Here is a 24,043-nt window from a genome sequence, read left to right as displayed (position 1 = left end):
TCGTTGAGCAAGGAGTAGCTCTTGTCTATTCCATATTTGGCTTAAGGAACTTTATCTGTGCTCATTTCAATCTCTGGTTTTATGCAGCACCCCAACTCACCTTTCCCCTTAAGCAAGCATAAGTTGGTTTTCTAAATTTGAGACCCTGTTCTGTTTTGGAATTCAGTTCCTGTGTAGCCAAGTTTACATTCCGTGTATTAGTGATATCTTATGATGTTTATTTTTCTGTGTGACTTATTTCAGTTAGAATCATCGTACCTGAATCTACTCATTATGCTGCTACGTGCCTGATGACATAGATTTCATTGCTGAGTGATACTGCATTGTACGTAAGTACCACAAGTTCTTTATCCATTTTTCACTTTCTGCGATGTTGAACTTGTACTGTAAACGAGGTTCTTGTAAACAGAGCCGTTCCAAACTTTGGGGTGGCTGTGTCTTTTTGATTTTAATTTCCCTAAGCTATAGGACCATAAGTGGAAGTGCCCTAGGCTCTGTTGCTTTGTTTTTTAGATGTTTCAGGAAAGACCATACACTTCTCCCGAGTGGTTGTTGGCAATTTACATCCCGCCCATCAGCATAACAAGGCTGCCAGTTCTCCATGGCCTGTCCTGCCTTTCTGGATTTTACACTTTTTTCAGATGGCCCTTTTGCCCGGGGGGAAGTGAGACTTCATTGTAGTGCAGATTTCCTTTGCAAGCTTGCTTGGTTGGCCAAAAAGGGCGTATGCGTTTTTTCCTGAATATATTCAGGAAAAAACGCATACGCCCTTTTTGGCCAAGTGCATCATTGTGGACGTTCTGCCTCTTTTCCTATGCTTTCAATGCAATTCCAGTCTACCTCCTGAAATTGGTTTCGTGCAATTCTGCCCCGCTTTCAAGTCCTCTTGGCAGCCTTACTTCAGTCTATTTTTGGACGATAGCTGTCATTTATAACTCTGCAGGTTTGTGTATTACAGTGCCCCTGAGCTCCTTTCTTCAACTCGCTTTCTTGTGACCTGGCCGCAACACCGCAGGATGGCTTCAGGCCCTAATCTGGTTCCGGCACGGCATGCTGAGCCTTTGGTTAATTCCTCTTCCTGGTGGGAAATGAGAGTTAAATTTGCCCGTCCAGACACCTCCAGCTAGTCTCTCATTGGTTCTCGCTATTCCTGTTCATCTTCCGCAGAAATTGCAAACTGGGCCAAAGAGGAGGTTAAAGGGACTGACTCTCCAAGTCGGGAGAGTGTTAGTAAAGCGTCTAGAATGTTGGACCCGAGTACCAGGGTACGAAAACTGAGACATATTTGAACACGTCTCCCGATCACATGGTTGATCATACTCTAGGTTCCACATGCATGTTTTAGCTGAAGGAAGAATACCTTAAACCTGGGTAGTTGAAACCCGTGGAATGGGTACCATGCAATATGACTTCAAAGGGTCTTCATTTGCTCACCGAACCTCTCCAATCCTATCACTGCTGCGTTTATGCCCCTGTACACATGCTTGATTCTCTTTTGGAGACATAGCAATCCATAGGTTTTAAGATACTTACTAGTCAGGAACATTCTTAGGCGTTTAATATGGGGTGTTGAGTCCATTTCGTTGAGCAAGGAGTAGCTCTTGTCTATTCCATATTTGGCTTAAGGAACTTTATCTGTGCTCATTTCAATCTCTGGTTTTATGCAGCACCCCAACTCACCTTTACCCTTAAGCAAGCATAAGTTGGTTTTCTAAATTTGAGACCCTGTTCTGTTCTGTAATTCAGTTCCTGTGTAGCCAAGTTTACATTCCGTGTATTACTGATATCTTATGATGTTTCTTTTTATGTGTGACTTATTTCAGTTAGAATCATCATACCTGAATCCACTCATTGTGATGCTAAGGGCCTGATGACACAGATTTCATTGCTGAGTGATATTGCTTTGTAAGTGAATACCACAATTTCTTTATCCATTTTTCACTTTCTGCGATGTTGAACTTGTACTGTAAACGAGGTTCTTGTAAACAGAGCTGTTCCAAACTTTGGGGTGGCTGTGTCTTTTTGATTTTAACTTCCCTAAGCTATAGGACCATAAGTGGAAGTGCCCTAGGCTCTGTTGCTTTGTTTTTTAGATGTTTCAGGAAACACCATACACTTCTCCCAAGTGTCTGTTGGCAGTTTACATCCCGCCCATCAGCATAACAAGGCTCCCAGTTCTCAATGGCCTGTTGCCTTTCTGGATTTTACACTTTTTTCAGATGGCCCTTTTGACCGGGGGGAAGTGAGACTTCATTGTAGTGCAGATTTCCTTTGCAAGCTTGCTTGGTTGGCCAAAAAGGGCGTATGCGTTTTTTCCTGAATATATTCAGGAAAAAACGCATACGCCCTTTTTGGCCAAGTGCATCATTGTGGACGTTCTGCCTCTTTTCCTATGCTTTCAATGCAATTCCAGTCTACCTCCTGAAATCGGTTTCCTGCAATTCTGCCCCGCTTTCAAGTCCTCTTGGCAGCCTTACTTCAGTCTATTTTTGGACGATAGCTGTCATTTATAACTCTGCAGGTTTGTGAATTACAGTGCCCCTGAGCTCCTTTGTTCAACTCGCTTTCTTTTGAGCTGGCCGCAACACCGCAGGATGGCTTCAGGCCCTAATCTGGTTCCGGTATGGCACACTGAGCCTTTGGTTATTTCCTCTTCCTGGTGGGAAATGAGAGTTAAATTTGCCCGTCCAGACACCTCCAGCTAGCCTCTCATTGGTTCTCGCTATTCCTGTTCATCTTCCGCAGAAATTGCAAACTGGGCCAAACAGGAGGTTAAAGGGACTGACTCTCCAAGTCGGGAGAGTGTTAGTAAAGCGTCTGGAATGTTGCACCCGAGTACCAGGGGAGGAAAACTGAGACATATTTGAACACGTCTCCCGTTCACATGGTTGATCATACTCTGGGTTCCACATGCATGTTTTAGCTGAAGGAAGAATACCTTAAACCTGGAGAGTTGAAACCCGTGTAATGGGTACCATGCAATATGACTTCAAAGGGTCTTCATTTGCTCACCGAACCTCTCCAATCCTATCACTGCTGCGTTTATTCCCCTGTACACATGCTTGATTCTCTTTTGGAGACATAGCAATCCATAGGTTTTAAGATACTTACTAGTCAGGTACATTCTTAGGGGTTTAATATGGGGTTTTGAGTCCATTTCATTGAGCAAGGAGTAGCTCTTGTCTATTCCATATTTGGCTTAAGGAACTTTATCTGTGCTCATTTCAATCTCTGGTTTTATGCAGCACCCCAACTCACCTTTACCCTTAAGCAAGCATAAGTTGGTTTTCTAAATTTGAGAACCTGTTCTGTTCTGTAATTCAGTTCCTGTGTAGCCAAGTTTACATTCCGTGTATTACTGATATCTTATGATGTTTCTTTTTCTGTGTGACTTATTTCAGTTAGAATCATCATACCTGAATCCACTCATTGTGCTGCTAAGGGCCTGATGACATAGATTTCATTGCTGAGTGATACTGCATTGTAGGTAAGTACCACAAGTTCTTTATCCATTTTTCACTTTCTGCGATGTTGAACTTGTACTGTAAACGAGGTTCTTGTAAACAGAGGCGTCCCAAACTTTGGGGTGGCTGTGTCTTTTTGATTTTAATTTCCCTAAGCTATAGGACCATAAGTGGCAGTGCCCTAGGCTCTGTTGCTTTGTTTTTTAGATGTTTCAGGAAACACCATACACTTCTCCCGAGTGTCTGTTGGCAATTTACATCCCGCCCATCAGCATAACAAGGCTCCCAGTTCTCCATGGCCTGTCCTGCCTTTCTGGATTTTACACTTTTTTCAGATGGCCCTTTTGACCGGGGGGAAGTGAGACTTCATTGTAGTGCAGATTTCCTTTGCAAGCTTGCTTGGTTGGCCAAAAAGGGCGTATGCGTTTTTTCCTGAATATATTCAGGAAAAAACGCATACGCCCTTTTTGGCCAAGTGCATCATTGTGGACGTTCTGCCTCTTTTCCTATGCTTTCAATGCAATTCCAGTCTACCTCCTGAAATCGGTTTCCTGCAATTCTGCCCCGCTTTCAAGTCCTCTTGGCAGCCTTACTTCAGTCTATTTTTGGACGATAGCTGTCATTTATAACTCTGCAGGTTTGTGAATTACAGTGCCCCTGAGCTCCTTTCTTCAACTCGCTTTCTTTTGAGCTGGCCGCAACACCGCAGGATGTCTTCAGGCACTAATCTGGTTCCGGTACGGCACGCTGAGCCTTTGGTTATTTCCTCTTCCTGGTGGGAAATGAGAGTTAAATTTGCCCGTCCAGAAACCTCCAGCTAGCCTCTCATTGGTTCTCGCTATTCCTGTTCATCTTCCGCAGAAATTGCAAACTGGGCCAAACAGGAGGTTAAAGGGACTGACTCTCCAAGTGGGGAGAGTGTTAGTAAAGCGTCTGGAATGTTGCACCCGAGTACCAGGGTACGAAAACTGAGACATATTTGAACACGTCTCCCGATCACATGGTTGATCATACTCTAGGTTCCACATGCATGTTTTAGCTGAAGGAAGAATACCTTAAACCTGGGTAGTTGAGACCCGTGTAATGGGTACCATGCAATATGACTTCAAAGGGTCTTCATTTGCTCACCGAACCTCTCCAATCCTATCACTGCTGCGTTTATGCCCCTGTACACATGCTTGATTCTCTTTCGGAGACATAGCAATCCATAGGTTTTAAGATACTTACTAGACAGGTACATTCTTAGGCGTTTAATATGGGGTGTTGAGTCCATTTCGTTGAGCAAGGAGTAGCTCTTGTCTAGTCCATATTTGACTTAAGGAACTTTATCTGTGCTCATTTCAATCTCTGGTTTTATGCAGCACCCCAACTCACCTTTACCCTTAAGCAAGCATAAGTTGGTTTTCTAAATTTGAGACCCTGTTCTGTTTTGGAATGCAGTTCCTGTGTAGCCAAGTTTACATTCCGTGTATTAGTGATATCTTATAATGTTTCTTTTTCTGTGTGACTTATTTCAGTTAGAATCATCGTACCTGAATCCACTCATTATGCTGCTACGGGCCTGATGACATAGATTTCATTGCTGAGTGATACTGCATTGTACGTAAGTACCACAAGTTCTTTATCCATTTTTCACTTTCTGTGATATTGAACTTGTATGGTAAACGAGGTTCTTGTAAACGGAGGCGTCCCAAACTTTGGAGTGGCTGTGTCTTTTTGATTTTAATTTCCCTAAGCTATAGGACCATAAGTGGAAGTGCCCTAGGCTCTGTTGCTTTGTTTTTTAGATGTTTCAGGAAACACCATACACTTCTCCCGAGTGGTTGTTGGCAATTTACATCCCGCCCATCAGCATAACAAGGCTCCCAGTTCTCCATGGCCTGTCCTGCCTTTCTGGATTTTACACTTTTTTCAGATGGCCCTTTTGCCCGGGGGGAAGTGAGACTTCATTGTAGTGCAGATTTCCTTTGCAAGCTTGCTTGGTTGGCCAAAAAGGGCGTATGCGTTTTTTCCTGAATATATTCAGGAAAAAACGCATACGCCCTTTTTGGCCAAGTGCATCATTGTGGACGTTCTGCCTCTTTTCCTATGCTTTCAATGCAATTCCAGTCTACCTCCTGAAATCGGTTTCCTGCAATTCTGCCCCGCTTTCAAGTCCTCTTGGCAGCCTTACTTCAGTCTATTTTTGGACGATAGCTGTCATTTATAACTCTGCAGGTTTGTGAATTACAGTGCCCCTGAGCTCCTTTCTTCAACTCGCTTTCTTTTGAGCTGGCCGCAACACCGCAGGATGGCTTCAGGCCCTAATCTGGTTCCGGTACGGCACGCTGAGCCTTTGGTTATTTCCTCTTCCTGGTGGGAAATGAGAGTTAAATTTGCCCGTCCAGACACCTCCAGCTAGCCTCTCATTGGTTCTCGCTATTCCTGTTCATCTTCCGCAGAAATTGCAAACTGGGCCAAACAGGAGGTTAAAGGCGCTGACTCTCCAAGTGGGGAGAGTGTTAGTAAAGCGTCTGGAATGTTGCACCCGAGTACCAGGGGAGGGAATCTGAGACATATTTGAACACGTCTCCCGTTCACATGGTTGATCATACTTGGGTTCCACATGCATGTTTTAGCTGAAGGAAGAATACCTTAAACCTGGAGAGTTAAGACCCGTGTAATGGGTACCATGCAATATGACTTCAAAGGGTCTTCATTTGCTCACCGAACCTCTCCAATCCTATCACTGCTGCGTTTATGCCCCTGTACACATGCTTGATTCTCTTTTGGAGACATAGCAATCCATAGGTTTTCCGATACTTACTAGTCAGGTACATTCTTAGGCGTTTAATATGCGGTGTTGAGTCCATTTCGTTGAGCAAGGAGTAGCTCTTGTCTATTCCATATTTGACTTAAGGAACTTTATCTGTGCTCATTTCAATCTCTGGTTTTATGCAGCACCCCAACTCACCTTTACCCTTAAGCAAGCATAAGTTGGTTTTCTAAATTTGAGTCCCTGTTCTGTTCTGTAATTCAGTTCCTGTGTAGCCAAGTTTACATTCCGTGTATTACTGATATCTTATGATGTTTCTTTTTCTGTGTGACTTACTTCAGTTAGAATCATCATACCTGAATCCACTCATTGTGCTGCTAAGGGCCTGATGACACAGATTTCATTGCTGAGTGATATTGCTTTGTAAGTAAATACCACAACTTCTTTATCCATTTTTCCCTTTCTGCGATGTTGAACTTGTACTGTAAACGAGGTTCTTGTAAACAGAGGCGTTCCAAACTTTGGGGTGGCTGTGTCTTTTTGATTTTAATTTCCCTAAGCTATAGGACCATAAGTGGAAGTGCCCTAGGTTCTGTTGCTTTGTTTTTTAGATGTTTCAGGAAACACCATACACTTCTCCCGAGTGGTTGTTGGCAATTTACATCCCGCCCATCAGCATAACAAGGCTCCCAGTTCTCCATGGCCTGTCCTGCTTTCTGGATTTTACACTTTTTTCAGATGGCCCTTCTGACCGGGGGGAAGTGAGACTTCATTGTAGTGCAGATTTCCTTTGCAAGCTTGCTTGGTTGGCCAAAAAGGGCGTATGCGTTTTTTCCTGAATATATTCAGGAAAAAACGCATACGCCCTTTTTGGCCAAGTGCATCATTGTGGACGTTCTGCCTCTTTTCCTATGCTTTCAATGCAATTCCAGTCTACCTCCTGAAATCGGTTTCCTGCAATTCTGCCCCGCTTTCAAGTCCTCTTGGCAGCGTACTTCAGTCTATTTTTGGATGATAGCTGTCATTTATAACTCTGCAGGTTTGTGAATTACAGTGCCCCTGAGCTCCTTTCTTCAACTCGCTTTCTTTTGAGCTGGCCGCAACACCGCAGGATGGCTTCAGGCCCTAATCTGGTTCCGGCACGGCACGCTGAGCCTTTGGTTATTTCCTCTTCCTGTTGGGAAATAAGAGTTAAATTTGCCCGTCCAGACACCTCCATCTAGCCTCTCATTGGTTCTCGCTATTCCTGTTCATCTTCCGCAGAAATTGCAAACTGTGCCAAACAGGAGGTTAAAGGCGCTGACTCTCCAAGTGGGTAGAGTGTTATTAAAGCGTCTGGAATGTTGCACCCAAGTACCAGGGGAGGAAAACTGAGACATATTTGAACACGTCTCCCGTTCACATGGTTGATCATACTTGGGTTCCACATGCATGTTTTAGCTGAAGGAAGAATACCTAAAACCTGGGTAGTTGAAACCCGTGGAATGGGTACCATGCAATATGACTTCAAAGGGTCTTCATTTGCTCACCGAACCTCTCCAATCCTATCACTGCTGCGTTTATGCCCCTGTACACATGCTTGATTCTCTTTCGGAGACATAGCAATCCATAGGTTTTAAGATACTTACTAGTCAGGTACATTCTTAGGCGTTTAATATGGGGTGTTGAGTCCATTTCGTTGAGCAAGGAGTAGCTCTTGTCTATTCCATATTTGGCTTAAGGAACTTTATCTGTGCTCATTTCAATCTCTGGTTTTATGCAGCACCCCAACTCACCTTTACCCTTAAGCAAGCATAAGTTGGTTTTGTAAATTTGAGACCCTGTTCTGTTTTGGAATTCAGTTCCTGTGTAGCCAAGTTTACATTCCGTGTATTAGTGATATCTTATGATGTTTCTTTTTCTGTGTGACTTATTTCAGTTAGAATCATCGTACCTGAATCTACTCATGATGCTGCTACGGGCCTGATGACATAGATTTCATTGCTGAGTGATACTGCATTGTACGTAAGTACCACAAGTTCTTTATCCATTTTTCACTTTCTGCGATGTTGAACTTGTACTGTAAATGAGGTTCTTGTAAACAGAGCCGTTCCAAACTTTGGGGTGGCTGTGTCTTTTTGATTTTAATTTCCCTAAGCTATAGGACCATAAGTGGAAGTGCCCTAGGCTCTGTTGCTTTGTTTTTTAGATGTTTCAGGAAACACCATACACTTCTCCCGAGTGGTTGTTGGCAATTTACATCCCGCCCATCAGCATAACAAGGCTGCCAGTTCTCCATGGCCTGTCCTGCCTTTCTGGATTTTACACTTTTTTCAGATGGCCCTTTTGCCCGGGGGGAAGTGAGACTTCATTGTAGTGCAGATTTCCTTTGCAAGCTTGCTTGGTTGGCCAAAAAGTGCGTATGCGTTTTTTCCTGAATATATTCAGGAAAAAACGCATACGCCCTTTTTGTCCAAGTGCATCATTGTGGACGTTCTGCCTCTTTTCCTATGCTTTCAATGCAATTCCAGTCTACCTCCTGAAATTGGTTTCCTGCAATTCTGCCCCGCTTTCAAGTCCTCTTGGCAGCCTTACTTCAGTCTATTTTTGGACGATAGCTGTCATTTATAACTCTGCAGGTTTGTGAATTACAGTGCCCCTGAGCTCCTTTCTTCAACTCGCTTTCTTGTGACCTGGCCGCAACACCGCAGGATGGCTTCAGGCCCTAATCTGGTTCCGGCACGGCATGCTGAGCCTTTGGTTAATTCCTCTTCCTGGTGGGAAATGAGAGTTAAATTTGCCCGTCCAGACACCTCCAGCTAGTCTCTCATTGGTTCTCGCTATTCCTGTTCATCTTCCGCAGAAATTGCAAACTGGGCCAAAGAGGAGGTTAAAGGGACTGACTCTCCAAGTCGGGAGAGTGTTAGTAAAGCGTCTAGAATGTTGGACCCGAGTACCAGGGTACGAAAACTGAGACATATTTGAACACGTCTCCCGATCACATGGTTGATCATACTCTAGGTTCCACATGCATGTTTTAGCTGAAGGAAGAATACCTTAAACCTGGGTAGTTGAAACCCGTGGAATGGGTACCATGCAATATGACTTCAAAGGGTCTTCATTTGCTCACCGAACCTCTCCAATCCTATCACTGCTGCGTTTATGCCCCTGTACACATGCTTGATTCTCTTTTGGAGACATAGCAATCCATAGGTTTTAAGATACTTACTAGTCAGGAACATTCTTAGGCGTTTAATATGGGGTGTTGAGTCCATTTCGTTGAGCAAGGAGTAGCTCTTGTCTATTACATATTTGGCTTAAGGAACTTTATCTGTGCTCATTTCAATCTCTGGTTTTATGCAGCACCCCAACTCACCTTTACCCTTAAGCAAGCATAAGTTGGTTTTCTAAATTTGAGACCCTGTTCTGTTCTGTAATTCAGTTCCTGTGTAGCCAAGTTTACATTCCGTGTATTAGTGATATCTTATGATGTTTCTTTTTCTGTGTGACTTATTTCAGTTAGAATCATCATACCTGAATCCACTCATTGTGATGCTAAGGGCCTGATGACATAGATTTCATTGCTGAGTGATATTGCTTTCTAAGTGAATACCACAATTTCTTTATCCATTTTTCACTTTCTGCGATGTTGAACTTGTACTGTAAACGAGGTTCTTGTAAACAGAGCTGTTCCAAACTTTGGGGTGGCTGTGTCTTTTTGATTTTAACTTCCCTAAGCTATAGGACCATAAGTGGAAGTGCCCTAGGCTCTGTTGCTTTGTTTTTTAGATGTTTCAGGAAACACCATACACTTCTCCCAAGTGTCTGTTGGCAGTTTACATCCCACCCATCAGCATAACAAGGCTCCCAGTTCTCCATGGCCTGTTGCCTTTCTGGATTTTACACTTTTTTCAGATGGCCCTTTTGACCGGGGGGAAGTGAGACTTCATTGTAGTGCAGATTTCCTTTGCAAGCTTGCTTGGTTGGCCAAAAAGGGCGTATGCGTTTTTTCCTGAATATATTCAGGAAAAAACGCATACGCCCTTTTTGGCCAAGTGCATCATTGTGGACGTTCTGCCTCTTTTCCTATGCTTTCAATGCAATTCCAGTCTACCTCCTGAAATCGGTTTCCTGCAATTCTGCCCCGCTTTCAAGTCCTCTTGGCAGCGTACTTCAGTCTATTTTTGGACGATAGCTGTCATTTATAACTCTGCAGGTTTGTGAATTACAGTGCCCCTGAGCTCCTTTCTTCAACTCGCTTTCTTTTGAGCTGGCCGCAACACCGCAGGATGGCTTCAGGCCCTAATCTGGTTCCGGCACGGCACGCTGAGCCTTTGGTTATTTCCTCTTCCTGTTGGGAAATAAGAGTTAAATTTGCCCGTCCAGACACCTCCATCTAGCCTCTCATTGGTTCTCGCTATTCCTGTTCATCTTCCGCAGAAATTGCAAACTGTGCCAAACAGGAGGTTAAAGGCGCTGACTCTCCAAGTGGGGAGAGTGTTAGTAAAGGGTCTGGAATGTTGCACCCGAGTACCAGGGGAGGAAAACTGAGACATATTTGAACACGTCTCCCGATCACATGGTTGATCATACTCTGGGTTCCACATGCATGTTTTAGCTGAAGGAAGAATACCTAAAACCTGTGTAGTTGAAACCCGTGGAATGGGTACCATGCAATATGACTTCAAAGGGTCTTCATTTGCTCACCGAACCTCTCCAATCCTATCACTGCTGCGTTTATGCCCCTGTACACATGCTTGATTCTCTTTCGGAGACATAGCAATCCAAAGGTTTTAAGATACTTACTAGTCAGGTACATTCTTAGGCATTTAATATGCGGTGTTGAGTCCATTTCGTTGAGCAAGGAGTAGCTCTTGTCTATTCCATATTTGGCTTAAGGAACTTTATCTGTGCTCATTTCAATCTCTGATTTTATGCAGCAACCCAACTCACCTTTCCCCTTAAGCAAGCATAAGTTGGTTTTCTAAATTTGAAAACCTGTTCTATTTTGGAATTCAGTTCCTGTGTAGCCAAGTTTACATTCCGTGTATTAGTGATATCTTATGATGTTTCTTTTTCTGTGTGACTTATTTCAGTTAGAATCATCGTACCTGAATCTACTCATTATGCTGCTACGGGCCTGATGACATAGATTTCATTGCTGAGTGATACTGCATTGTACGTAAGTACCACAAGTTCTTTATCCATTTTTCACTTTCTGTGATGTTGAACTTGTACTGTAAACGAGGTTCTTGTAAACAGAGCCGTTCCAAACTTTGGGGTGGCTGTGTCTTTTTGATTTTAATTTCCCTAAGCTATAGGACCATAAGTGGAAGTGCCCTAGGCTCTGTTGCTTTGTTTTTTAGATGTTTCAGGAAACACCATACACTTCTCCCAAGTGTCTGTTGGCAATTTACATCCCACCCATCAGCATAACAAGGCTCCCAGTTCTCAATGGCCTGTTGCCTTTCTGGATTTTACACTTTTTTCAGATGGCCCTTTTGACCGGGGGGAAGTGAGACTTCATTGTAGTGCAGATTTCCTTTGCAAGCTTGCTTGGTTGGCCAAAAAGGGCGTATGCGTTTTTTCCTGAGGAAAAAACGCATACGCCCTTTTTGGCCAAGTGCATCATTGTGGACGTTCTGCCTCTTTTCCTATGCTTTCAATGCAATTCCAGTCTACCTCCTGAAATCGGTTTCCTGCAATTCTGCCCCGCTTTCAAGTCCTCTTGGCAGCCTTAATTCAGTCTATTTTTGGACGATAGCTGTCATTTATAACTCTGCAGGTTTGTGAATTACAGTGCCCCTGAGCTCCTTTGTTCAACTCGCTTTCTTTTGAGCTGGCCGCAACACCGCAGGATGGCTTCAGGCCCTAATCTGGTTCCGGTATGGCACGCTGAGCCTTTGGTTAATTCCTCTTCCTGGTGGGAAATGAGAGTTAAATTTGCCCGTCCAGACACCTCCAGCTAGCCTCTCATTGGTTCTCGCTATTCCTGTTCATCTTCCGCAGAAATTGCAAACTGGGCCAAACAGGAGGTTAAAGGCGCTGACTCTCCAAGTGGGGAGAGTGTTAGTAAAGCGTCTGGAATGTTGCACCCAAGTACCAGGGGAGGAAAACTGAGACATATTTGAACACGTCTCCCGTTCACATGGTTGATCATACTTGGGTTCCACATGCATGTTTTAGCTGAAGGAAGAATACCTAAAACCTGGGTAGTTGAAACCCGTGGAATGGGTACCATGCAATATGACTTCAAAGGGTCTTCATTTGCTCACCGAACCTCTCCAATCCTATCACTGCTGCGTTTATGCCCCTGTACACATGCTTGATTCTCTTTCGGAGACATAGCAATCCATAGGTTTTAAGATACTTACTAGTCAGGTACATTCTTAGGCGTTTAATATGGGGTGTTGAGTCCATTTCGTTGAGCAAGGAGTAGCTCTTGTCTATTCCATATTTGGCTTAAGGAACTTTATCTGTGCTCATTTCAATCTCTGGTTTTATGCAGCACCCCAACTCACCTTTCCCCTTAAGCAAGCATAAGTTGGTTTTCTAAATTTGAGACCCTGTTCTGTTTTGGAATTCAGTTCCTGTGTAGCCAAGTTTACATTCCGTGTATTAGTGATATCTTATGATGTTTCTTTTTCTGTGTGACTTATTTCAGTTAGAATCATCGTACCTGAATCTACTCATTATGCTGCTACGGGCCTGATGACATAGATTTCATTGCTGAGTGATACTGCATTGTACGTAAGTACCACAAGTTCTTTATCCATTTTTCACTTTCTGCGATGTTGAACTTGTACTGTAAACGAGGTTCTTGTAAACAGAGCCGTTCCAAACTTTGGGGTGGCTGTGTCTTTTTGATTTTAATTTCCCTAAGCTATAGGACCATAAGTGGAAGTGCCCTAGGCTCTGTTGCTTTGTTTTTTAGATGTTTCAGGAAACACCATACACTTCTCCCGAGTGGTTGTTGGCAATTTACATCCCGCCCATCAGCATAACAAGGCTGCCAGTTCTCCATGGCCTGTCCTGCCTTTCTGGATTTTACACTTTTTTCAGATGGCCCTTTTGCCCGGGGGGAAGTGAGACTTCATTGTAGTGCAGATTTCCTTTGCAAGCTTGCTTGGTTGGCCAAAAAGGGCGTATGCGTTTTTTCCTGAATATATTCAGGAAAAAACGCATACGCCCTTTTTGTCCAAGTGCATCATTGTGGACGTTCTGCCTCTTTTCCTATGCTTTCAATGCAATTCCAGTCTACCTCCTGAAATTGGTTTCCTGCAATTCTGCCCCGCTTTCAAGTCCTCTTGGCAGCCTTACTTCAGTCTATTTTTGGACGATAGCTGTCATTTATAACTCTGCAGGTTTGTGAATTACAGTGCCCCTGAGCTCCTTTCTTCAACTCGCTTTCTTGTGACCTGGCCGCAACACCGCAGGATGGCTTCAGGCCCTAATCTGGTTCCGGCATGGCATGCTGAGCCTTTGGTTAATTCCTCTTCCTGGTGGGAAATGGGAGTTAAATTTGCCCGTCCAGACACCTCCAGCTAGTCTCTCATTGGTTCTCGCTATTCCTGTTCATCTTCCGCAGAAATTGCAAACTGGGCCAAAGAGGAGGTTAAAGGGACTGACTCTCCAAGTCGGGAGAGTGTTAGTAAAGCGTCTAGAATGTTGGACCCGAGTACCAGGGTACGAAAACTGAGACATATTTGAACACGTCTCCCGATCACATGGTTGATCATACTCTAGGTTCCACATGCATGTTTTAGCTGAAGGAAGAATACCTTAAACCTGGGTAGTTGAAACCCGTGGAATGGGTACCATGCAATATGACTTCAAAGGGTCTTCATTTGCTCACCGAACCTCTCCAATCCTATCACTGCTGCGTTTATGCCCCTGTACACATGCTTGATTCTCTTTTGGAGACATAGCAATCCATAGGTTTTAAGATACTTACTAGTCAGGAACATTCTTAGGCGTTTAATATGGGGTGTTGAGTCCATTTCGTTGAGCAAGGAGTAGCTCTTGTCTATTCCATATTTGGCTTAAGGAACTTTATCTGTGCTCATTTCAATCTCTGGTTTTATGCAGCACCCCAACTCACCTTTACCCTTAAGCAAGCATAAGTTGGTTTTCTAAATTTGAGACCCTGTTCTGTTCTGTAATTCAGTTCCTGTGTAGCCAAGTTTACATTCCGTGTATTAGTGATATCTTATGATGTTTCTTTTTCTGTGTGACTTATTTCAGTTAGAATCATCATACCTGAATCCACTCATTGTGATGCTAAGGGCCTGATGACATAGATTTCATTGCTGAGTGATATTGCTTTGTAAGTGAATACCACAATTTCTTTATCCATTTTTCACTTTCTGCGATGTTGAACTTGTACTGTAAACGAGGTTCTTGTAAACAGAGCTGTTCCAAACTTTGGGGTGGCTGTGTCTTTTTGATTTTAACTTCCCTAAGCTATAGGACCATAAGTGGAAGTGCCCTAGGCTCTGTTGCTTTGTTTTTTAGATGTTTCAGGAAACACCATACACTTCTCCCAAGTGTCTGTTGGCAGTTTACATCCCGCCCATCAGCATAACAAGGCTCCCAGTTCTCAATGGCCTGTTGCTTTTCTGGATTTTACACTTTTTTCAGATGGCCCTTTTGACCGGGGGGAAGTGAGACTTCATTGTAGTGCAGATTTCCTTTGCAAGCTTGCTTGGTTGGCCAAAAAGGGCGTATGCGTTTTTTCCTGAATATATTCAGGAAAAAACGCATACGCCCTTTTTGGCCAAGTGCATCATTGTGGACGTTCTGCCTCTTTTCCTATGCTTTCAATGCAATTCCAGTCTACCTCCTGAAATCGGTTTCCTGCAATTCTGCCCCGCTTTCAAGTCCTCTTGGCAGCCTTACTTCAGTCTAATTTTGGACGATAGCTGTCATTTATAACTCTGCAGGTTTGTGAATTACAGTGCCCCTGAGCTCCTTTGTTCAACTCGCTTTCTTTTGAGCTGGCCGCAACACCGCAGGATGGCTTCAGGCCCTAATCTGGTTCCGGTATGGCACGCTGAGCCTTTGGTTAATTCCTCTTCCTGGTGGGAAATGAGAGTTAAATTTGCCCGTCCAGACACCTCCAGCTAGCCTCTCATTGGTTCTCACTATTCCTGTTCATCTTCCGCAGAAATTGCAAACTGGGCCAAACAGGAGGTTAAAGGGACTGACTCTCCAAGTCGGGAGAGTGTTAGTAAAGCGTCTGGAATGTTGCACCCGAGTACCAGGGGAGGAAAACTGAGACATATTTGAACACGTCTCCCGTTCACATGGTTGATCATACTCTGGGTTCCACATGCATGTTTTAGCTGAAGGAAGAATACCTTAAACCTGGGTAGTTGAGACCCGTGTAATGGGTACCATGCAATATGACTTCAAAGGGTCTTCATTTGCTCACCGAACCTCTCCAATCCTATCACTGCTGCGTTTATGCCCCTGTACACATGCTTGATTCTCTTTCGGAGACATAGCAATCCATAGGTTTTAAGATACTTACTAGTCAGGTACATTCTTAGGCGTTTAATATGGGGTGTTGAGTCCATTTCGTTGAGCAAGGAGTAGCTCTTGTCTAGTCCATATTTGGCTTAAGGAACTTTATCTGTGCTCATTTCAATCTCTGGTTTTATGCAGCACCCCAACTCACCTTTCCCCTTAAGCAAGCATAAGTTGGTTTTCTAAATTTGAGACCCTGTTCTGTTTTGGAATGCAGTTCCTGTGTAGCCAAGTTTACATTCCGTGTATTAGTGATATCTTATGATGTTTCTTTTTCTGTGTGACTTATTTCAGTTAGAATCATCGTACCTGAATCCACTCATTATGCTGCTACGGGCCTGATGACATAGATTTCATTGCTGAGTGATACTGCATTGTACGTAAGTACCACAAGTTCTTTATCCATTTTTCACTTTCTGTGATTATGAACTTGTATGGTAAACGAGGTTCTTGTAATCGGAGGCGTCCCAAACTTTGGGGTGGCTGTGTCTTTTTGATTTTAATTTCCCTAAGCTATAGGACCATAAGTGGCAGTGCCCTAGGCTCTGTTGCTTTGTTTTTTAGATGTTTCAGGAAACAGCATACACTTCTCCCGAGTGGTTGTTGGCAATTTACATCCCGCCCATCAGCATAACAAGGCTCCCAGTTCTCCATGGCCTGTCCTGCCTTTCTGGATTTTACACTTTTTTCAGATGGCCCTTTTGACCGGGGGGAAGTGAGACTTCATTGTAGTGCAGATTTCCTTTGCAAGCTTGCTTGGTTGGCCAAAAAGGGCGTATGCGTTTTTTCCTGAATATATTCAGGAAAAAACGCATACGCCCTTTTTGGCCAAGTGCATCATTGTGGACGTTCTGCCTCTTTTCCTATGCTTTCAATGCAATTCCAGTCTACCTCCTGAAATCGGTTTCCTGCAATTCTGCCCCGCTTTCAAGTCCTCTTGGCAGCCTTACTTCAGTCTATTTTTGGACGATAGCTGTCATTTATAACTCTGCAGGTTTGTGAATTACAGTGCCCCTGAGCTCCTTTCTTCAACTCGCTTTCTTTGAGCTGGCCGCAACACCGCAGGATGGCTTCAGGCCCTAATCTGGTTCCGGCACGGCACGCAGAGCCTTTGGTTAATTCCTCTTCCTGGTGGGAAATGAGAGTTAAATTTGCCCGTCCAGACACCTCCAGCTAGCCTCTCATTGGTTCTCGCTATTCCTGTTCATCTTCCGCAGAAATTGCAAACTGGGCCAAACAGGAGGTTAAAGGGACTGACTCTCCAAGTGGGGAGAGTGTTAGTAAAGCGTCTGGAATGTTGTACCCGAGTACCAGGGGAGGAAAACTGAGACATATTTGAACACGTCTCCCGATCACATGGTTGATCATACTCTAGGTTCCACATGCATGTTTTAGCTGAAGGAAGAATACCTTAAACCTCGGTAGTTGAAACCCGTGGAATGGGTACCATGCAATATGACTTCAAAGGGTCTTCATTTGCTCACCAAACCTCTCCAATCCTATCACTGCTGCGTTTATGCCCCTGTACACATGCTTGATTCTCTTTCGGAGACATAGCAATCCATAGGTTTTAAGATACTTACTAGTCAGGTACATTCTTAGGCGTTTAATATGCGGTGTTGAGTCCATTTCGTTGAGCAAGGAGTAGCTCTTGTCTATTCCATATTTGACTTAAGGAACTTTATCTGTGCTCATTTCAATCTCTGGTTTTATGCAGCACCCCAACTCACCTTTACCCTTAAGCAAGCATAAGTTGGTTTTCTAAATTTGAGACCCTGTTCTGTTTTGGAATTCAGTTCCTGTGTAGCCAAGTTTACATTCCGTGTATTAGTGATATCTTATGATGTTTCTTTTTCTGTGTGACTTATTTCAGTTAGAATCATCATACCTGAATCCACTCATTGTGCTGCTACGGGCCTGATGACATAGATTTCATTGCTGAGTGATATTGCTTTGTAAGTAAATACCACAACTTCTTTATCCATTTTTCACTTTCTGCGATGTTGAACTTGTACTGTTAACGAGGTTCTTGTAAACAGAGCCGTTCCAAACTTTGGGGTGGCTGTGTCTTTTTGATTTTAATTTCCCTAAGCTATAGGACCATAAGTGGCAGTGCCCTAGGCTCTGTTGCTTTGTTTTTTAGATGTTTCAGGAAACACCATACACTTCTCCCGAGTGTCTGTTGGCAATTTACATCCCGCCCATCAGCATAACAAGGCTCCCAGTTCTCCATGGCCTGTCCTGCCTTTCTGGATTTTACACTTTTTTCAGATGGCCCTTTTGACCGGCGGGAAGTGAGACTTCATTGTAGTGCAGATTTCCTTTGCAAGCTTGCTTGGTTGGCCAAAAAGGGCGTATGCGTTTTTTCCTGAATATATTCAGGAAAAAACGCATACGCCCTTTTTGGCCAAGTGCATCATTGTGGACGTTCTGCCTCTTTTCCTATGCTTTCAATGCAATTCCAGTCTACCTCCTGAAATCGGTTTCCTGCAATTCTGCCCCGCTTTCAAGTCCTCTTGGCAGCCTTACTTCAGTCTATTTTTGGACGATAGCTGTCATTTATAACTCTGCAGGTTTGTGAATTACAGTGCCCCTGAGCTCCTTTCTTCAACTCGCTTTCTTGTGACTTGGCCGCAACACCGCAGGATGGCTTCAGGCCCTAATCTGGTTCTGGCACGGCACGCTGAGCCTTTGGTTAATTCCTCTTCCTGGTGGGAAATGAGAGTTAAATTTGCCCGTCCAGACACCTCCAGCTAGTCTCTCATTGGTTCTCGCTATTCCTGTTCATCTTCCACAGAAATTGCAAACTGGGCCAAACAGGAGGTTAAAGGGACTGACTCTCCAAGTTGGGAGAGTGTTAGTAAAGCGTCTGGAATGTTGCACCCGAGTACCAGGGGAGGAAAACTGAGACATATTTGAACACGTCTCCCGTTCACATGGTTGATCATACTCTGGGTTCCACATGCATGTTTTAGCTGAAGGAAGAATACCTTAAACCTGGAGAGTTGAGACCCGTGGAATGGGTACCATGCAATATGACTTCAAAGGGTCTTCATTTGCTCACCGAACCTCTCCAATCCTATCACTGCTGCATTTATGCCCCTGTACACACGCTTGATTCTCTTTTGGAGACATAGCAATCCATAGGTTTTAAGATACTTACTAGTCAGGTACATTCTTAGGCGTTTAATATGCGGTGTTGAGTCCATTTCGTTGAGCAAGGAGTAGCTCTTGTCTATTCCATATTTGGCTTAAGGAACTTTATCTGTGCTCATTTCAATCTCTGGTTTTATGCAGCACCCCAACTCACCTTTCCCCTTAAGCAAGCATAAGTTGGTTTTCTAAATTTGAGACCCTGTTCTGTTTTGGAATGCAGTTCCTGTGTAGCCAAGTTTACATTCCGTGTATTAGTGATATCTTATGATGTTTCTTTTTCTGTGTGACTTATTTCAGTTAGAATCATCGTACCTGAATCCACTCATTATGCTGCTACGGGCCTGATGACATAGATTTCATTGCTGAGTGATACTGCATTGTACGTAAGTACCACAAGTTCTTTATCCATTTTTCACTTTCTGTGATATTGAACTTGTATGGTAAACGAGGTTCTTGTAAACGGAGGCGTCCCAAACTTTGGAGTGGCTGTGTCTTTTTGATTTTAATTTCCCTAAGCTATAGGACCATAAGTGGAAGTGCCCTAGGCTCTGTTGCTTTGTTTTTTAGATGTTTCAGGAAACACCATACACTTCTCCCGAGTGGTTGTTTGCAATTTACATCCCGCCCATCAGCATAACAAGGCTCCCAGTTCTCCATGGCCTGTCCTGCCTTTCTGGATTTTACACTTTTTTCATATGGCCCTTTTGCCCGGGGGGAAGTGAGACTTCATTGTAGTGCAGATTTCCTTTGCAAGCTTGCTTGGTTGGCCAAAAAGGGCGTATGCGTTTTTTCCTGAATATATTCAGGAAAAAATGCATACGCCCTTTTTGGCCAAGTGCATCATTGTGGACGTTCTGCCTCTTTTCCTATGCTTTCAATGCAATTCCAGTCTACCTCCTGAAATCGGTTTCCTGCAATTCTGCCCCGCTTTCAAGTCCTCTTGGCAGCCTTACTTCAGTCTATTTTTGGACGATAGCTGTCATTTATAACTCTGCAGGTTTGTGAATTACAGGGCCCCTGAGCTCCTTTCTTCAACTCGCTTTCTTTGAGCTGGCCGCAACACCGCAGGATGACTTCAGGCCCTAATCTGGCTCCGGCACGGCACGCTGAGCCTTTGGTTAATTCCTCTTCCTGGTGGGAAATGAGAGTTAAATTTGCCCGTCCAGACACCTCCAGCTAGCCTCTCATTGGTTCTCGCTATTCCTGTTCATCTTCCGCAGAAATTGCAAACTGGGCCAAACAGGAGGTTAAAGGGACTGACTCTCCAAGTCGGGAGAGTGTTAGTAAAGCGTCTGGAATGTTGCACCCGAGTACCAGGGTACGAAAACTGAGACATATTTGAACACGTCTCCCGATCACATGGTTGATCATACTCTAGGTTCCACATGCATGTTTTAGCTGAAGGAAGAATACCTTAAACCTGGGTAGTTGAAACCTGTGGAATGGGTACCATGCAATATGACTTCAAAGGGTCTTCATTTGCTCACCGAACCTCTCCAATCCTATCACTGCTGCGTTTATGCCCCTGTACACATGCTTGATTCTCTTTCGGAGACATAGCAATCCATAGGTTTTAAGATACTTACTAGTCAGGTACATTCTTAGGCGTTTAATATGGGGTGTTGAGTCCATTTCGTTGAGCAAGGAGTAGCTCTTGTCTATTCCATATTTGGCTTAAGGAACTTTATCTGTGCTCATTTCAATCTCTGGTTTTATGCAGCACCCCAACTCACCTTTACCCTTAAGCAAGCATAAGTTGGTTTTCTAAATTTGAGTCCCTGTTCTGTTCTGTAATTCAGTTCCTGTGTAGCCAAGTTTACATTCCGTGTATTACTGATATCTTATGATGTTTCTTTTTCTGTGTGACTTACTTCAGTTAGAATCATCATACCTGAATCCACTCATTGTGCTGCTAAGGGCCTGATGACACAGATTTCATTGCTGAGTGATATTGCTTTGTAAGTAAATACCACAACTTCTTTATCCATTTTTCACTTTCTGCGATGTTGAACTTGTACTGTAAACGAGGTTCTTGTAAACAGAGCCGTTCTAAACTTTGGGGTGGCTGTGTCTTTTTGATTTTAATTTCCCTAAGCTATAGGACCATAAGTGGAAGTGCCCTAGGTTCTGTTGCTTTGTTTTTTAGATGTTTCAGGAAACACCATACACTTCTCCCGAGTGCTTGTTGGCAATTTACATCCCGCCCATCAGCATAACAAGGCTCCCAGTTCTCCATGGCCTGTCCTGCCTTTCTGGATTTTACACTTTTTTCAGATGGCCCTTTTGACCGGGGGGAAGTGAGACTTCATTGTAGTGCAGATTTCCTTTGCAAGCTTGCTTGGTTGGCCAAAAAGGGCGTATGCGTTTTTTCCTGAATATATTCAGGAAAAAACGCATACGCCCTTTTTGGCCAAGTGCATCATTGTGGACGTTCTGCCTCTTTTCCTATGCTTTCAATGCAATTTCAGTCAACTCCTGAAATCGGATTCCTGCAATTCTGCCCCGTTTTCAAGTCCTCTTGGCAGCCTTACTTCAGTCTATTTTTGGACGATAGCTGTCATTTATAACTCTGCAGGTTTGTGAATTACAGTGCCCCTGAGCTCCTTTCTTCAACTCGCTTTCTTTTGAGCTGGCCGCAACACCACAGGATGGCTTCAGGCCCTAATCTGGTTCCGGTACGGCACGCTGAGCCTTTGGTTATTTCCGCTTCCTGGTGGGAAATGAGAGTTAAATTTGCCCATCCAGACACCTCCAGCTAGCCTCTCATTGGTTCTCGGTATTCCTGTTCATCTTCCGCAGAAATTGCAAACTGGGCCAAACAGGAGGTTAAAGGCGCTGACTCTCCAAGTGGGGAGAGTGTTAGTAAAGCATCTGGAATGTTGCACCCGAGTACCAGGGGAGGAAAACTGAGACATATTTGAACACATCTCCCGTTCACATGGTTGATCATACTTGGGTTCCACATGCATGTTTTAGCTGAAGGAAGAATACCTTAAACCTGGAGAGTTGAGACCCGTGTAATGGGTACCATGCAATATGACTTCAAAGGGTCTTCATTTGCTCACCGAACCTCTCCAATCCTATCACTGCTGCGTTTATGCCCCTGTACACATGCTTGATTCTCTTTTGGAGACATAGCAATCCATAGGTTTTACGATAATTACTAGTCAGGTACATTCTTAGGCGTTTAATATGCGGTGTTGAGTCCATTTCGTTGAGCAAGGAGTAGCTCTTGTCTATTCCATATTTGACTTAAGGAACTTTATCTGTGCTCATTTCAATCTCTGGTTTTATGCAGCACCCCAACTCACCTTTACCCTTAAGCAAGCATAAGTTGGTTTTCTAAATTTGAGACCCTGTTCTGTTCTGTAATTCAGTTCCTGTGTAGCCAAGTTTACATTCCGTGTATTACTGATATCTTATGATGTTTCTTTTTCTGTGTGACTTATTTCAGTTAGAATCATCATACCTGAATCCACTCATTGTGATGCTACGGGCCTGATGAAATAGATTTCATTGCTGAGTGATATTGCTTTGTAAGTAAATACCACAACTTCTTTATCCATTTTTCACTTTCTGCGATGTTGAACTTGTACTGTAAACGAGGTTCTTGTAAATAGAGCCGTCCCAAACTTTGGGGTGGCTGTGTCTTTTTTATTTTAATTTCCCTATGCAATAGGACCATAAGTGGCAGTGCCCTAGGCTCTGTTGCTTTGTTTTTTAGATGTTTCAGGAAACACCATACAGTTCTCCCGAGTGTCTGTTGGCAGTTTACATCCCCCCCATCAGCATAACAAGGCTCCCAGTTCTCCATGGCCTGTCCTGCCTTTCTGGATTTTACACTTTTTTCAGATGGCCCTTTTGACCGGGGGGAAGTGAGACTTCATTGTAGTGCAGATTTCCTTTGCAAGCTTGCTTGGTTGGCCAAAAAGGGCGTATGCGTTTTTTCCTGAATATATTCAGGAAAAAACGCATACGACCTTTTTGGCCAAGTGCATCATTGTGGACGTTCTGCCTCTTTTCCTATGCTTTGAATGCAATTCCAGTCTACCTCCTGAAATCGGTTTCCTGCAATTCTGCCCCGCTTTCAAGTCCTCTTGGCAGCCTTACTTCAGTCTATTTTTGGACGATAGCTGTCATTTATAACTCTGCAGGTTTGTGAATTACAGTGCCCCTGAGCTCCTTTCTTCAACTCGCTTTCTTTTGAGCTGGCCGCAACACCGCAGGATGGCTTCAGGCCCTAATCTGGTTCCGGCACGGCACGCTGAGCCTTTGGTTATTTCCTCTTCCTGGTGGGAAATGAGAGTTAAATTTGCCCGTCCAGACACCTCCAGCTAGCCTCTCATTGGTTCTCGCTATTCCTGTTCATCTTCCGCAGAAATTGCAAACTGGGCCAAACAGGAGGTTAAAGGCGCTGACTCTCCAAGGGGGAGAGTGTTAGTAAAGCATCTGGAATGTTGCACCCGAGTACCAGGGGAGGAAAACTGAGACATATTTGAACACGTCTCCCATTCACATGGTTGATCATACTTGGGTTCCACATGCATGTTTTAGCTGAAGGAAAAATACCTAAAACCTGGAGAGTTAAGACCCGTGTAATGGGTACCATGCAATATGACTTCAAAGGGTCTTCATTTGCTCACCGAACCTCTCCAATCCTATCACTGCTGCGTTTATGCCCCTGTACACATGCTTGATTCTCTTTCGGAGACATAGCAATCCATAGGTTTTACGATACTTACTAGTCAGGTACATTCTTAGGCGTTTAATATGCGGTGTTGAGTCCATTTCGTTGAGCAAGGAGTAGCTCTTGTCTATTCCATATTTGGCTTAAGGAACTTTATCTGTGCTCATTTCAATCTCTGGTTTTATGCAGCACCCCAACTCACCTTTACCCTTAAGCAAGCATAAGTTGGTTTTCTAAATTTGAGACCCTGTTGTGTTCTGTAATTCAGTTCCTGTGTAGCCAAGTTTACATTCCGTGTATTACTGATATCTTATGATGTTTCTTTTTCTGTGTGACTTACTTCAGTTAGAATCATCATACCTGAATCCACTCATTGTGCTGCTAAGGGCCTGATGACACAGATTTCATTGCTGAGTGATATTGCTTTGTAAGTAAATACCACAACTTCTTTATCCATTTTTCACTTTCTGCGAT

General features: G+C 43.7%; 1 long non-coding RNA gene across 19 annotated transcripts in view; it reads left to right on the top strand.

Moving 5' to 3' along the window:
• Positions 1–24,043, top strand: part of LOC307181459 — a 1,863,373-nt gene that overhangs the window by 1,586,690 nt on the left and 252,640 nt on the right. The window contains exon 7 of one of the 19 annotated variants that reach the window (XR_013826807.1): positions 17,604–17,681. The exons of the other annotated variants lie outside the window; for them this stretch is intronic. This is a non-coding gene — a long non-coding RNA (uncharacterized lncRNA). The remainder of the gene's footprint in view (positions 1–17,603; positions 17,682–24,043) is intronic. 19 annotated transcript variants of the gene reach the window in all.

This window comes from Stenella coeruleoalba (assembly GCF_951394435.1).
Source record: "Stenella coeruleoalba genome assembly, contig: scaffold_37, whole genome shotgun sequence".
Taxonomy (NCBI): Eukaryota; Metazoa; Chordata; class Mammalia; order Artiodactyla; family Delphinidae; genus Stenella; species Stenella coeruleoalba.
This window is presented reverse-complemented; position numbering and strand designations above follow the sequence as displayed.